We start from the raw sequence: 12584 nt of genomic DNA, 5'->3' as shown, positions 1-12584 counted from the left end.
GTAATTTTTCTGAAATTGCATGTGTCTTTTCCTCTGTGTAACTTCATTCTGAAATTCAGAACCGGTCCTGAGTTCCTGCAAATGTAAACTCTGCTGTTTTAATTTATCATCTTCCTTCTGGAGCTTCTAAATGTCCCTCTTGTGCTTCTTTAGATCCGTTCAGTTATTTATCTTGTCATTTATTCAGTGGGACTCTGGGCACACTCAGTGACTTCTTAGGTGCATTCCCCTCCCTCGTACTTTAGTCTATTGAGTTACTATTTTGGGCAGGGCTTATTTGATAAGTGTAAGTTTGAAATTGTCCCTATGAATTGCCTTGTCTGCAGGGAAGAGATGATACCGATTCTATCATAATTACTAAAACTTCTTGCTACAGAAAAAAGACTTGATCTATGTAAAAGAAAACCAGAGCTACAAAACCACAAGGAGAAAAGTAGAAATTTTCCTCACCAAATGGAAGTTTCTAAGGGCAAAAAAAAGCTGCTGGCATTGATTGTGGGCATCCTTTCTGCTCCAGTTTAGACCAGGTGGAAGAATGTGTGGGAAAGCAGTGGAGAGTGGATGGAGGTCTGGCCACTACCTGCCTGCTGGAGCAGACACTTTGATGGGCTCCTTGTGGACAACCCAAATTACATTGGAGGTTGATGAGCCCTCACTGTGTCCCAGCCCTTGAAATAATAAAAAAGCTGTCTCCCACAGCCTCTTCCACACCAAGGATAGCCTTCTTTCCTGCCTCTGCAGCCTTGTTCCAAGTATCACTATTTCAAATGTTATTGTTTCCCATGTTGTTTATTCGCCTGTTTGTTTGTCTATTGGAAAATACTGTCTGAAGGTATGTGTAATGCTTTTGAGACAAGCCAAGAATTTTTCTTGTTTTGGATTCATTTAAGCTTTCTGTGTGCTGACAAGGGAGGAGTGAGGGGAAGCAGTAACTTAAAACAGCTGATACAAGTTATTTGAAATGAAAATATATTTGAACCAGATTCTCGTGCATTGTTATGAACTTGGAATTGATTTTCTCAGAGGGAAGATCCAGGAACATGTTCATGGAAGGCTTCTAAATACTAAATAAGAAAGCTGAAATCCTTTATTTATATTTGAAAAAACCTTAATTTTGCAGGGCTAGGTGGGAGTGAAGGCTATTAGGAGGAAGGAATTTAGGAGGGAAGGCTAAGATATCTGTAGTGTTAAACATGTAACATGGTCCAACATAAACTTTGTTTTCTGTTTTATTCTTTCAAAACACTTTTAAAACTTAAGGTGACTAAAGGAAGACTTCATTTTGCAGATAAAGGTGGGGAATGGCTGCATTTTATGTCATGTTCAGGGAGAAAAAGGATTTTAATAGGTTTATGATTTTGCTTGCAGCCTTAACAATTATAGATGTAACTTTGGAGAAATGTGTTGCATAACTGCTTTTTCCTTCACATAGAACCGTGCTTATTCAAAAAGGGAGGGTAAAATGTTATAATAAAATAAAAAATAAATAAAATAAAATAAAAATTCCATACCTGAAACTATTTGACGAGGCTGTGTCAAAAACCTGTTTCTTGATCCAAAGTGTACTGACTTCAGGAAGTGTCTTTACCTTTCCCAGGACTTTGTATCAAGCCTTCCAGGAGGTTGCTTCTCTGCAGACTCCTAAGAACTCCACAAGAAAGGGCTACAGATAGTAGCCTGTGGTAAGTTACTTTCTAAAACTGTAAAATAAAGTAGGAGGTCATTTGCTAAGGCAAAATAACTGTCATCTGCACTTTACATTCTTGAGTTTCATATACTGACCTCAAAGGTGGTGCCTTAGCTGTCAGAATAGCAAAGTACAGAAATTTATTTCTGTGGGAATTGACGACTTAACATTTTCTCCATAAATCAGGTCACTTAAAAATATATTTTAATATATGCTTAACAACAGATGTTTAACAGATCTTTTATTTACATCTTGGCCAGAATGTCAAGGGCTATAGCAAAAGTGGGTTTTTTTGAACTGTCTGACTTGCTATAGTAAACATCAAGAATCATGTGCCTAGTTTTTAAGAAGGCTGTAGTGAATTTTTCTTTAAGAGTTTTTAATTGTGTAACTTAGTTTAGTTTATTTATTTCTTTGTTTTTTACTCTCATCTTGATTGACTTCAATGGTGATAAACAAAATAACCCTTGATTTTTAAAAACAATCATATTCCCCATGTTCAAAATTCAGTAACTCATTAACTGAAGGACAAAATTGGAATAAAACAAAAATAATTACATCTTTGTATGAAACTTTTCAGTGTGGAAGGTAAACTATTCATAAAGTTAAGAACAGCTCACATTTCTTAAGTGTAATTTGTTACACTTTCTTGTTCCTAAAGTTAATATGTACCATTTACTTTATGTATATACATATTTCTATGTGTATTTTGTGGATTTTTTTTTAACCATTTGAGTTTAGCTCCAGCACACTTTTACATGAAGTATGTGGTGTAGAGTAATTTATAAAATGGTTTCTAAAGACTTGAAGCAGACTGCTGAAGCAAATAATTGCTGTTAATTAAATTAAGTATATTATTTTAATCATCAATATAAAATATTTGTATTTCAGCCTAGAGCTTGGCATGACATCACTATAAAGGAAGTTTGCTATCAAGAACAGCATTTATCAACAGTAACATTAAAATCTCATTTAAAATGTAAGCTCTTTCCTTTGTATCATCTGTTCTTTTTCCCAAAGCATTACTCTTCTGGTTTATTATTCACCTTTGCACTGTTCAAATACTCAGTACTTTCAGATCTTATTTTTCATGTTTCCTCTTGATATTTTTCAGACAGTTGGTGCTGTAGTATCTCGGATCATTAAATGCATTAAATTCTCTTTGCTCAAAAAAGGCAACCCACTGTAGGAAACAATTTGCATTCTCTTGTTACCTAAGTACATTTGCAGAAACCATTTTGAAGAAGATATATTTTATCTTATTGGCTACTCCTTCTTGTGATATACTTTTCTGTTCTTTATCTTTAGTTCATATGAATGATTTCTACAGGTGTGTTTTTTCCCCCATTCACTACTTTGAAATATAGCACCGTTTGTGGCTTTTCAAAAATTATTTCTAAATCTCTATTGTTTTTAAAAACAAAACCCAAACTCCATAGCACTCCTTTCTTACTAGAAACAGATCTTTACCTTGGATTCTAATGCATCTTCAATGCAAATTAAAATTTCTGTCATTCATTAATGTATATCCAGCAACCTTCTTTAACTTCTTTTTAATATATTCCATCTTTTTTTCTGTCTTTGTTCTTGCTGTTCACATTTTTTGACCTTAAAACATAGACTAAATAATACTGCCTTTGAATGGGGAAAACCAATTCCTTAATACTGGCTTAACTTTATCCATCCATTACAGAAAAACTGTCAGGGCAAGGGTTACCACTATATCTAACCAGAATGAAAGATGTGTAGTGGCTATGCTCTAACATGCAAGGATGACTTTGCAGCATGCCACTAGTTCCTTCCAAAGCATTTACTTGATGGCACTAGGTGTGGTACCTAGACCGTAAGAGCAAAATTGTGTTAATACACAAACATTTCAAGGGCAGGAAATGAGCTAACTAGCAACTAAGATCTGAAGGCACAAAAGGAATACAGGCTTCCTAAGGATTATAAATCAATTGGAAATTAGTAATTGGTGTATGTCAATGGCTGGGAAAAAAGCTGGATAATTGAAAAAAACAACTCTGCAACAGCATGTGCAGGTGCTGACTATCAGTCTAAGCTCATGGCAGTTCCTACTTCCAGTGTGAACTGTCATTTTATCAAGTAAATGACAAGTAATATACATTGATAAATGGGGTCTAGAAATCCTAAAATATATTTTGTATTGCTCTTGGCTTCATCCGATAATAAATTGAGTTTTTGTTAAATTCCGAGCTCACTCAATACTTTCAAAATTCCTATTTTCAGCATGAAATAGTATTTCATATATGAAGATGACAGCTGCTTGTTTACCATGATTATATACACTGAAGAACAGCTGGTTTGGTTTATGATTAAGTGTTGAGGTATATTCAATCTTACCATTTGTTTTCAAACTACAACTACCTTGTACTGGAAAGAGAAATTTTACCAGCAAGTACCATATAGTTAAAGCGGTAATGATAATACATCATATAAATAAGTGAATACAGGCACAGAAGGCTTTGGTACAATTAACCTGTGAAAGAAGACGTGGTACAGTCAAATATTATCATACATAAATGGCTCTTGAATAAATGTTTTTTGTAATCATTAAGTTATATGGCTTTCTCATGTAACAGTGAGCCCATGCTGTGGTTTTCTTATCAGTGATCACTCGTCAGTGGTAAGTATCATAAACAAGCTGGTATGGAGTAAGGAGGATCTGGTTATGAGCACTGTGGAGTACTTTAACACAGCACAGAAATTTTGGTATCCTACCAGGCCTCTCCTTTTTCTTGCCCATGCTGTTGCTTCAGCTGCTATGTACTGGTCTTCACACTGTTGCCAAGAAGGTTATTAGAAGATCTGTTTCCTCTTTCCTCCTGTTGATTCTTCTCTTAGACGCACTTTGTCCTGGTTTCAGCTAGTATAGAGTTAATTTTCTTCCTAGTAGCTAATGTAGTGCTATGTTTTGGATTTGGCTGACTGGGGTTAAACCATGACACCCTTATAGATGCTCTTTCTGATACAAGACCAGGACCTATGCCTACAGCAGTAAAACAGCTTGGTCCATTACTTCATTCACTGTTCATTCGAAGATGGTGATGCTCCAGAACCAATATGATCTTAGCAGTATTCCTGGGAAAGGTTGGGTGGTTTCAGAACAGTCACTGAAAAGGGAGCATGCCAAGGTGAGGAAAGAAGGAAGGTACAGTTCAGAGTTTTCACGACGTGTATAGATCAAATGACCAGTGGAAAATACTGAGCTTACTGAGTGAAAACACTCAGTTTACAGACCTGAGTCACTGCAAATGTAGTTATGCTGTCTTTATTTGTTAATCCATCATTTCTTACATTCATTTACAAGAGCAGAAAAATAAACATATTAATGGTGATGTAGTCTGGGCTAGCACAAAAATAATCATTGTAACGGTGAGATAAGTGGGTTACTGGAACTAGGCAGTTAAGGAGATGAGATGATACCTTCCTCACTGGTTGTTTTCAAGGTGATCGTGTTCATTGAAGATGAATGAACATGAGGTTCTTGCTTACCCTGACACTCCTAAAATTTGGCCAAAACCAGAAGACTTGATGAGGCTGGATTGCATAACTTTCTCTACTCACCTATCCTTTCTTTGCTCATTATAACCTAGTAGGATGGATCCTTTCTTCTCGTCTATGTTCCTGTCTTACCCTTTAACGCATACTCTCCTAGCTTCTCCAAACATCCATCCGTTTTGCTTGTACCCTAGAGCAGGAGCTAGGAAATGAGGTGAAGGCTGCTTTCCTCTTTGCTGCCTAGCTATACCCTGTTTGACAAAACCAGAGTGTCCAGTACTGTTAGAAACACTGTTAACACTCCATCACACACACAGACTTAATCTTCAGTTTTCTTCTCACCTTTGTGAAACAGGAGGGGGAAAAAAGCCACTGGAAGCCCTTTATGGATTTCACTTAATGCAGTATAAATACTGCCTGTAAGTTATTTCAAAGCAAAAGACACGTTGCATGATTCAAATGAAAGGGAAAAAAGTGAAGAAGTGTTTAATGACTGATTATTTAAAAATTACAGGAAAAATGAATGCAATAAATGAGTGTTCAGATGCTAGGAACTGTCAAGTTCAGTATGTAAGCCTAAGCTGTGCACAATAAAATAAAATCATGCAGTGACATATTTTTCTCCTTACATGCTTGAAATTTTCCCATAAGGAATTTCAGTGATACAGAGTGTTTTCTAAGTTCCTTTGTTCCCCCTGCATTTACAGCCCTTTACCAGAGATGTAAATAATGAATCCCTTTCCCAAATTCTGGAATTTATAGATATTACAATATGTATTAAGATAGTTGTGTGAAAAGTTGTATATATCTGTATGAATTCCACTTTAATAAGAGAATAAATGCAGTGAACCACACAAATAGAAATCACAAAAAGTGGAAAAATTAGTCAGGCAAACATTTTCCTTCATTCAAGTATTGCAATGTAGTAGTGTAATCTGGGTATAGATTAACACAATCTTTACTTCTGCTAATCAATTATTTCTTCTATTTTAACAAATAATTTCTTGACATCAGCCTAAAACAGGTGCTATTGCCTGAACTATAGATTTATTAGTCAGATTTATTCTTAAACTTTCCGTTTTAGGATGTAGGTTATACACTGGCTGTATAAACCTTCATAACTAGTAAGAAAATCATTCAGTATAAAATCCATTAGAAAGAAATGACTTTATTCAGAACATGAAACTATCCCTCATTCGTGATTTCTACAAGGCTACTGGGCAGAATACTTAACTCAAATCTCCTCAGGTCAATTTCTTTCTTTAATACTAACCCGTAGATATGAACATGTATTATTAGAGAAAAGAAGTAATGGAAAATCACCCTGATGTGAAAGCGTATGAGAAATCATAAGTGAATAGGCTTGCTTGGGGCTCTTGAATAACAAAGCAATGCACTATTGAAAGCTGGCAACAATTCAGCTCCCTTAAGGCTCATAGATTACCTGGATTTTGGTTCGATTCATAGTACCTGACTAAACAGGTTTCACTTTCTATTGCTGCTGAGATTTGTCACCAGATAATGAGTTGCAAACATGGTTGTGAATTTATAGAATGTCTTATCCAGAACCAGATAAACAGTAGAACTAAGAAGGTCTTATTAATTTGTTGGTAATTTTAGTTGTTATGCTAAGCTCTATTTTAAACCTGTATGAGCTGATTTTAATAACTAATCAAAGCTAATATGCTATTCTTTAGCATATGATTTGCAAAAACAAATGTATTTTAAAAATACTTTGTAAAGTAGTCTAAGAACTGTTTAGAAGTTTAAATGGATTTTGAGAATTTATGTAACTCGTCATGTACAGGATCCAAAATAATATGAAAACATATCACATTTTTATAGTGTAAATGTAAGACCTATCCTAGTTTTCTTCATCATCTGAAAAAGAGATTTGCTTTCCTTGAAAGGTGATGGCAAAAAAGATGAGAGCAAATTATTATTTGCCACAGTAATGTCTGCAGAAAATCAGCTCAGTCATAGAGAAAAAGATAAAGTTGGTGAACTATAGATAAAAAACCCCCCTATTTCCAGTCACATTACGATTCTCAAAATGTCATATTAAAGTGACAAAGCTACATGAAAAATATAACTAAAGACATAAATAAATTGTATCAGCTTTGTTGGCCAGTGCTCTTATGGTATTTCATAAATTAATTGCATAACATTATGTATATTCTTGCACAAAAATTAAATTAAAAACATAGTGAGTCATCTGACATTATAACTCCTCATCCAGGGGGTGTGAGACACTTGGAAAAAGCAGTGTAAAGTAAGTTATGTACAGAAAACTGTATAGTAAAATTGAACTTAGAATCTGAGGAAATGACATATTTTACTTGCCTGGGAAATGAGTTTTCTGAGGCTTATTTAAAAAATTTTGCCAAATAGGGTAAAATGAAGGCACTCATGACAGAGTTAATAATTATGTAAAACTACGGCTTCGCATAACACCCTTCCAAAGCAAGTCAATGAAAAGCTCTTCATGATTTACAGTGATACTGTTAAAATTATTAGCTAAAATAAATCATGCTGCTTTCTAACAGATTTTGCCAAGCTGGGACAAATGAGGTAGATTTTCTGCTCCAGTGACACCTATGCTCAAGATTCAAGAACAAAGGCACAAAACTCTGCAATGATACAGTGATACATCTGTTCAGCTCAGACTGGACGTTGTTAAGGACCACAAAACTAAAACATCAGACCCTACTATCCTACTCAGATAGAGAAAGAGAGACATGAGAAGTGGATATGGGATATTGTTCAAGGTGCCATGCAAAATCATCCTTCCATTCCTTTATTTGGCACTCTTACATACAGTGCTCCCCTTGTTTCAGCAGGATCAAGTTAAAAATGATTACAGAAGTTGTGCAGTGAGCCTCTGAGAGCAGTCAGTGGCTGCTCTCAAATCAATTGCTGGGGAGAAAAGATGAGTTAATGTGCACAGCAGAGTCCAGCTGAAGACCTACCAGCTGGAAAGAAAAAAGCATCATGGGCAGAAATACAGCATATTGGTATTCCTTTAATATTTTGGAGTATGAAACAGTCTTGACATAATTATGGAAACAAAGTCCCTTTTATGAGCTATGGAAAGTGAGGCTGACAGAAGAGATCCCTGATTTTAAAATTCTGATTGCAGTGTGGGAATCAAGAATCGGCAGCTGTGACTACAGCTATGTGAATAGTTCATTTTCAGGCAAATTCTAGGCAATTTCCAGATTCCTATTTCTCATGAATCATCTGGCAATAGCAAAAAAACCTCCTCCTCTGCTTGACTTATGAAGGGAAATAGCTACTGAAATTGCTGTTGTTTCTGTGAACTAGGACTAAAATTGCTGTTGCTTTTAAACAACATAACCTTGGATCTGGAAAAATTAAAGGAGGGAACTATTAGATCACTGGATCCAGCTCTATATGACTGTTGATGGGAATAAGCCCCTTCATTACTGTGAAGGGGCAGAGATTCAGAAATGTTCTGTTCTGTTTGAATTTTATATTTCTGGAACATATCTGAAAAACGAACCATTTTTGAAATCCAGCCAGAGAACCAAAGCCACTTACTTTAATATCCTTGAGAATACTGTAGGCCAAAGGGTAGGATAGCTTTGCCTATGTCTTGAATTGGATTGCATACACCATGATTTCAGAAAAATACAATTAAATTAATCTGTCCAAGAGTTACTTTATGTAATCTCTACATTTGTGTGCTTTCTGCAATTTGGAACAATAGGTATACACACTAAACGTTAAGTAAATTTTGAAATGCTGAAAATTCAGTTCTGACCTTTGGAAAGTTTAGTGTCATTCTACTTTTTTTTTTCCCCTACTTTTACCACAGAGATTTTGTGAAGCCAGGATAGTATAATAACTTGTTCTGCATTCTTTATAATAAGTTATCTTGTTAAAGAACTACTGAAGTGCCTATAAAGCAGGCATTGTAATATGTTGCACTATTGTCTTGATTATCATGTCACTATTGCATCAGATTGCATTGTACCAGGCTTATTTTGGAAATGGGTTGTGTATTCCATAATTATTATTATTATTGTACATGTTTCTAGAGCTTTTGTTCAATATGTTAGAACTGAATATATTAATCACTTGATGATTGCGTAGCTAATTTCTACTCTTGGCTGTGTGATCTAAATCCAGAATACCTTCATTTGCTACTTTCTGACCAGAAAATAGCATACCAAAATTTTTCCTATAATGTTCAGGGTACTGTAAGACTTGTTTGATCTGCCATAGTAGGTCTTCTGTACTAATATTGTTGTAAGTGTTCCCAGTGAAATGATGCCCTCATTTAAATACAGGAGATCATAGAAAGAGTCTGAATGGTCCTGATGGTCCTGTGCAGCTTCTAGAACATTAAGAATGTCCTTGAAATACTGGGGAAGCTCACACAAATCCTGGCTCTGTGCCTCTGTGTTGCACTACATTGGATTTGTGAATGTGGCACTGAAAGTGTCTTGGCTTACAAAGTCAGGACTTTGTTCCCACAGAGATAGCTTTAAAGGAATAAGCAATTGTGTTTGAGCCTCAAATGTATATTTACAGTTGTTAATTTGGTTATTTTTTCATTTTATGTTTGTGTCCTGATCAGACCAAAAGCATAATGTTGTTGTAAACATTGTAGAGTAATGTTCAGATACTAATATTCATTTAGATCTGTAAAACAAACTGTGCTTGAGAAAGAGCACAAAATGCTTATCATGAGAATAAAGATCTAGCTCAGCTTTACCAGAAATCTGAGTTTGGAAGGGGAAGGAGAAAGGTGCCTTTTGATTGATTTTTTTTTTTTTAATTCTCCAGGACTGAAAGCAGCCGAAGACCATTTCAGTATCTAAGCTAATTTAGACAAGTCTCAAAGAACAGTAGACAGGTCTGTGGCTTCTATCAGTATCCTATCAGCTTGAGATTTGGCAATGTAATGTGTGTTAATGTGTTTGTGGCATCTACTTCCTATTGCTATAAGCAGGGAAATTGGTAGAAGCCGGAGCTTTACTAAATGCATTGAGAGACTGTGTTGCACTGTTGCCCGCCATTCACTTGTGCTAAGAAAGTGCGGCCTGTTTGTTTTCAGATTATAGGAAATGATAATGGCAGGGCATGCGAGCACGCTCAGTAAGAATCCTAAAATATGAAGAGGAAGGAATATAATGAAAAAACTACCCCAAACATGGAAAAGCACCTGTCATGTGGAACACCATCACATCTCCTTAGATACCTTCACATTCTGGTCTCCCTTCAGAAGCTGCTGGTTTGGTACTGCGTGAGCACGATGGACCCTTGACACCAGGTATATGCATGCAGGATAGTATGAGATTTTTATATCTGACCCTTTTTTCTATCTAAATATTGGTTTCAATTATAGCCAAACAAATTAACTACCCTGCTACAGAGTTTCAAATTAGTCATCAGTTTCAGTCTCTCCTGAAATATCAGCTGTTTTCCAGTTTTACTGCTTTGCTATAGCAAATGACTCACAAATACTTTCTGAAATGTCATTAAAATGTGGGAGGAATTGCAGGGTTATTCTGCATCCTAGGTAAGACAAAACCTGTTATAAAGCATTAAAGGATACCTCTTTTGCCATCTGCGCAGCCTGACACTTCTGTGCAGTCTGATGCTTCACATGGCTAATTTTTCTGCAGTGAAGTGTGTAAACAGTTGAGTTAAATTCTGTTCAATACCTGCGCTTCTATTCCTTGTGGTGTTATTTCTCCATCAGATTATCTTTGTCCTTTTTAGATTGTATAAATCACAGTTTATCAAAAAGGACAATGGAAAGACATTTTGTACAGAGGGTATTTGGTATGCAACAATAATCTTATGCAGACTAAATGCTGCATAATTCAAATTATATGTTTAGTCACAGGATGTTTCTGATTCAGATGAACAGAATGCAATGTACTCATGATGCTAAACAACTGACAGACATTATAGACATTATTTGAATTGCAGAGTGAGAAGGAAAGTATGTGAGATGGGGAGGTAGAAAAATAGTTGATATACACCAATCCTTAGCAGAGGGACTGACACAATGATTGTCTTCTCCAAAGACTAGCTTAAAAGAGTGTAATGCAAGGTAAGGATAGTTTCATTAAAGCTATAAGTAGGCTTGTGTTCTTTCAGTGAGGATAGGACCAGTTTGTACCATGTAAGGATATGCTTTTTATGTGATACTGGCAGATCCCACATGCTTGTCTCTATGCAAAAGCACTATCTGCTGTGGCAACAGTTTGTATGCTTTAAAAAAACCTATATACTACTCCTCGTAGCTGTGCTCTTTGAATGTAAATTTTATTCTACCCCTAGCAATATTTTCAAATAAGCCCTGGGAAGTGTACTGTCTACCTTAAGGGACCAATACTTACAATCTGAAGAAACCAATAAAAACCAAGAGAAAAGTGAAAAGTTAAAAGGCAAATAATTCCATGAATAGTTTATTTCAGCTAACACGAAGAAGTTTTAGGAAAAGCACAAACAAACATTTGGAATGTGAAAAGAAACAGTACAAAATGGAAGATACTCATCTTGTCCACAAGCTTACTTTGCTTTTCTCAACTTCTTTTTTTCCCTTCAGACGAAGAGATTTTGGAAGAATAAAATTATTGCTAAAGTTTTGTTCAAGAACTTATACTTCTTTAGACCCAGTTGGTTGACTAAGATTTGGGCCTATTGGGTTCCTTGGGGCTGGGAATAGAAATGGATGCTTCTATCTTTGACAATTTTCTAATTTTAATTTTAAAAATAAAGTTGTTTCCCTGAAGAACTGAACAAAAGAAGGCTTTTCCACTGACTTCACTTCCAAATATTCTCTAGCCAGTACATATTCAACAGGTACTTGGATAAATTTTTTTCTCTTTGACTTCCATTTTCTTCTAGGACATGTTGTGGCTATTGATTTCTATGCAGGTTTTTTTGGCTTTCTCTCATCTCCATCCAGCAACACCAAGGAACAAATCTCTGTCTACCCATGTCCCATTTGAAGTGAAGACTGCTACAGTTTGCATGCCTCTTGCATTACTTCTTCTATAAAGAGTTGAACTATTATGACTATCCTGAAAATAGAGTTGCTGGCCACTGAATTGCTGTATCAGTTCAAAAACTGCCTTCACATAATGCTTTTGCAATCTCTAGGTGTACTTCTCCTGTGTTAATCTATATCATGCCTGGGTATATTATTACTAAAAACCCCATTATCTTTGGAGTCCTTTTGTCTGCCAGCTCTTTTTAATCCACTGACCATGAGGCATAGCTAATGATGTGCTTGATATTTGTGTTAGAAAATTAGAGTTTTTTCCTGAGTGTCCTTATTCCATTTATTTCAAGCTTTCTCCAGAAAGCTTCTGAGGAAAATTCTGACCAATTG

This window comes from Ciconia boyciana, chromosome 5 (assembly GCF_034638445.1).
Source record: "Ciconia boyciana chromosome 5, ASM3463844v1, whole genome shotgun sequence".
Taxonomy (NCBI): Eukaryota; Metazoa; Chordata; class Aves; order Ciconiiformes; family Ciconiidae; genus Ciconia; species Ciconia boyciana.
The sequence above is the reverse complement of the archived record's forward strand: the minus strand, read 5'-3'. Positions refer to the sequence as shown.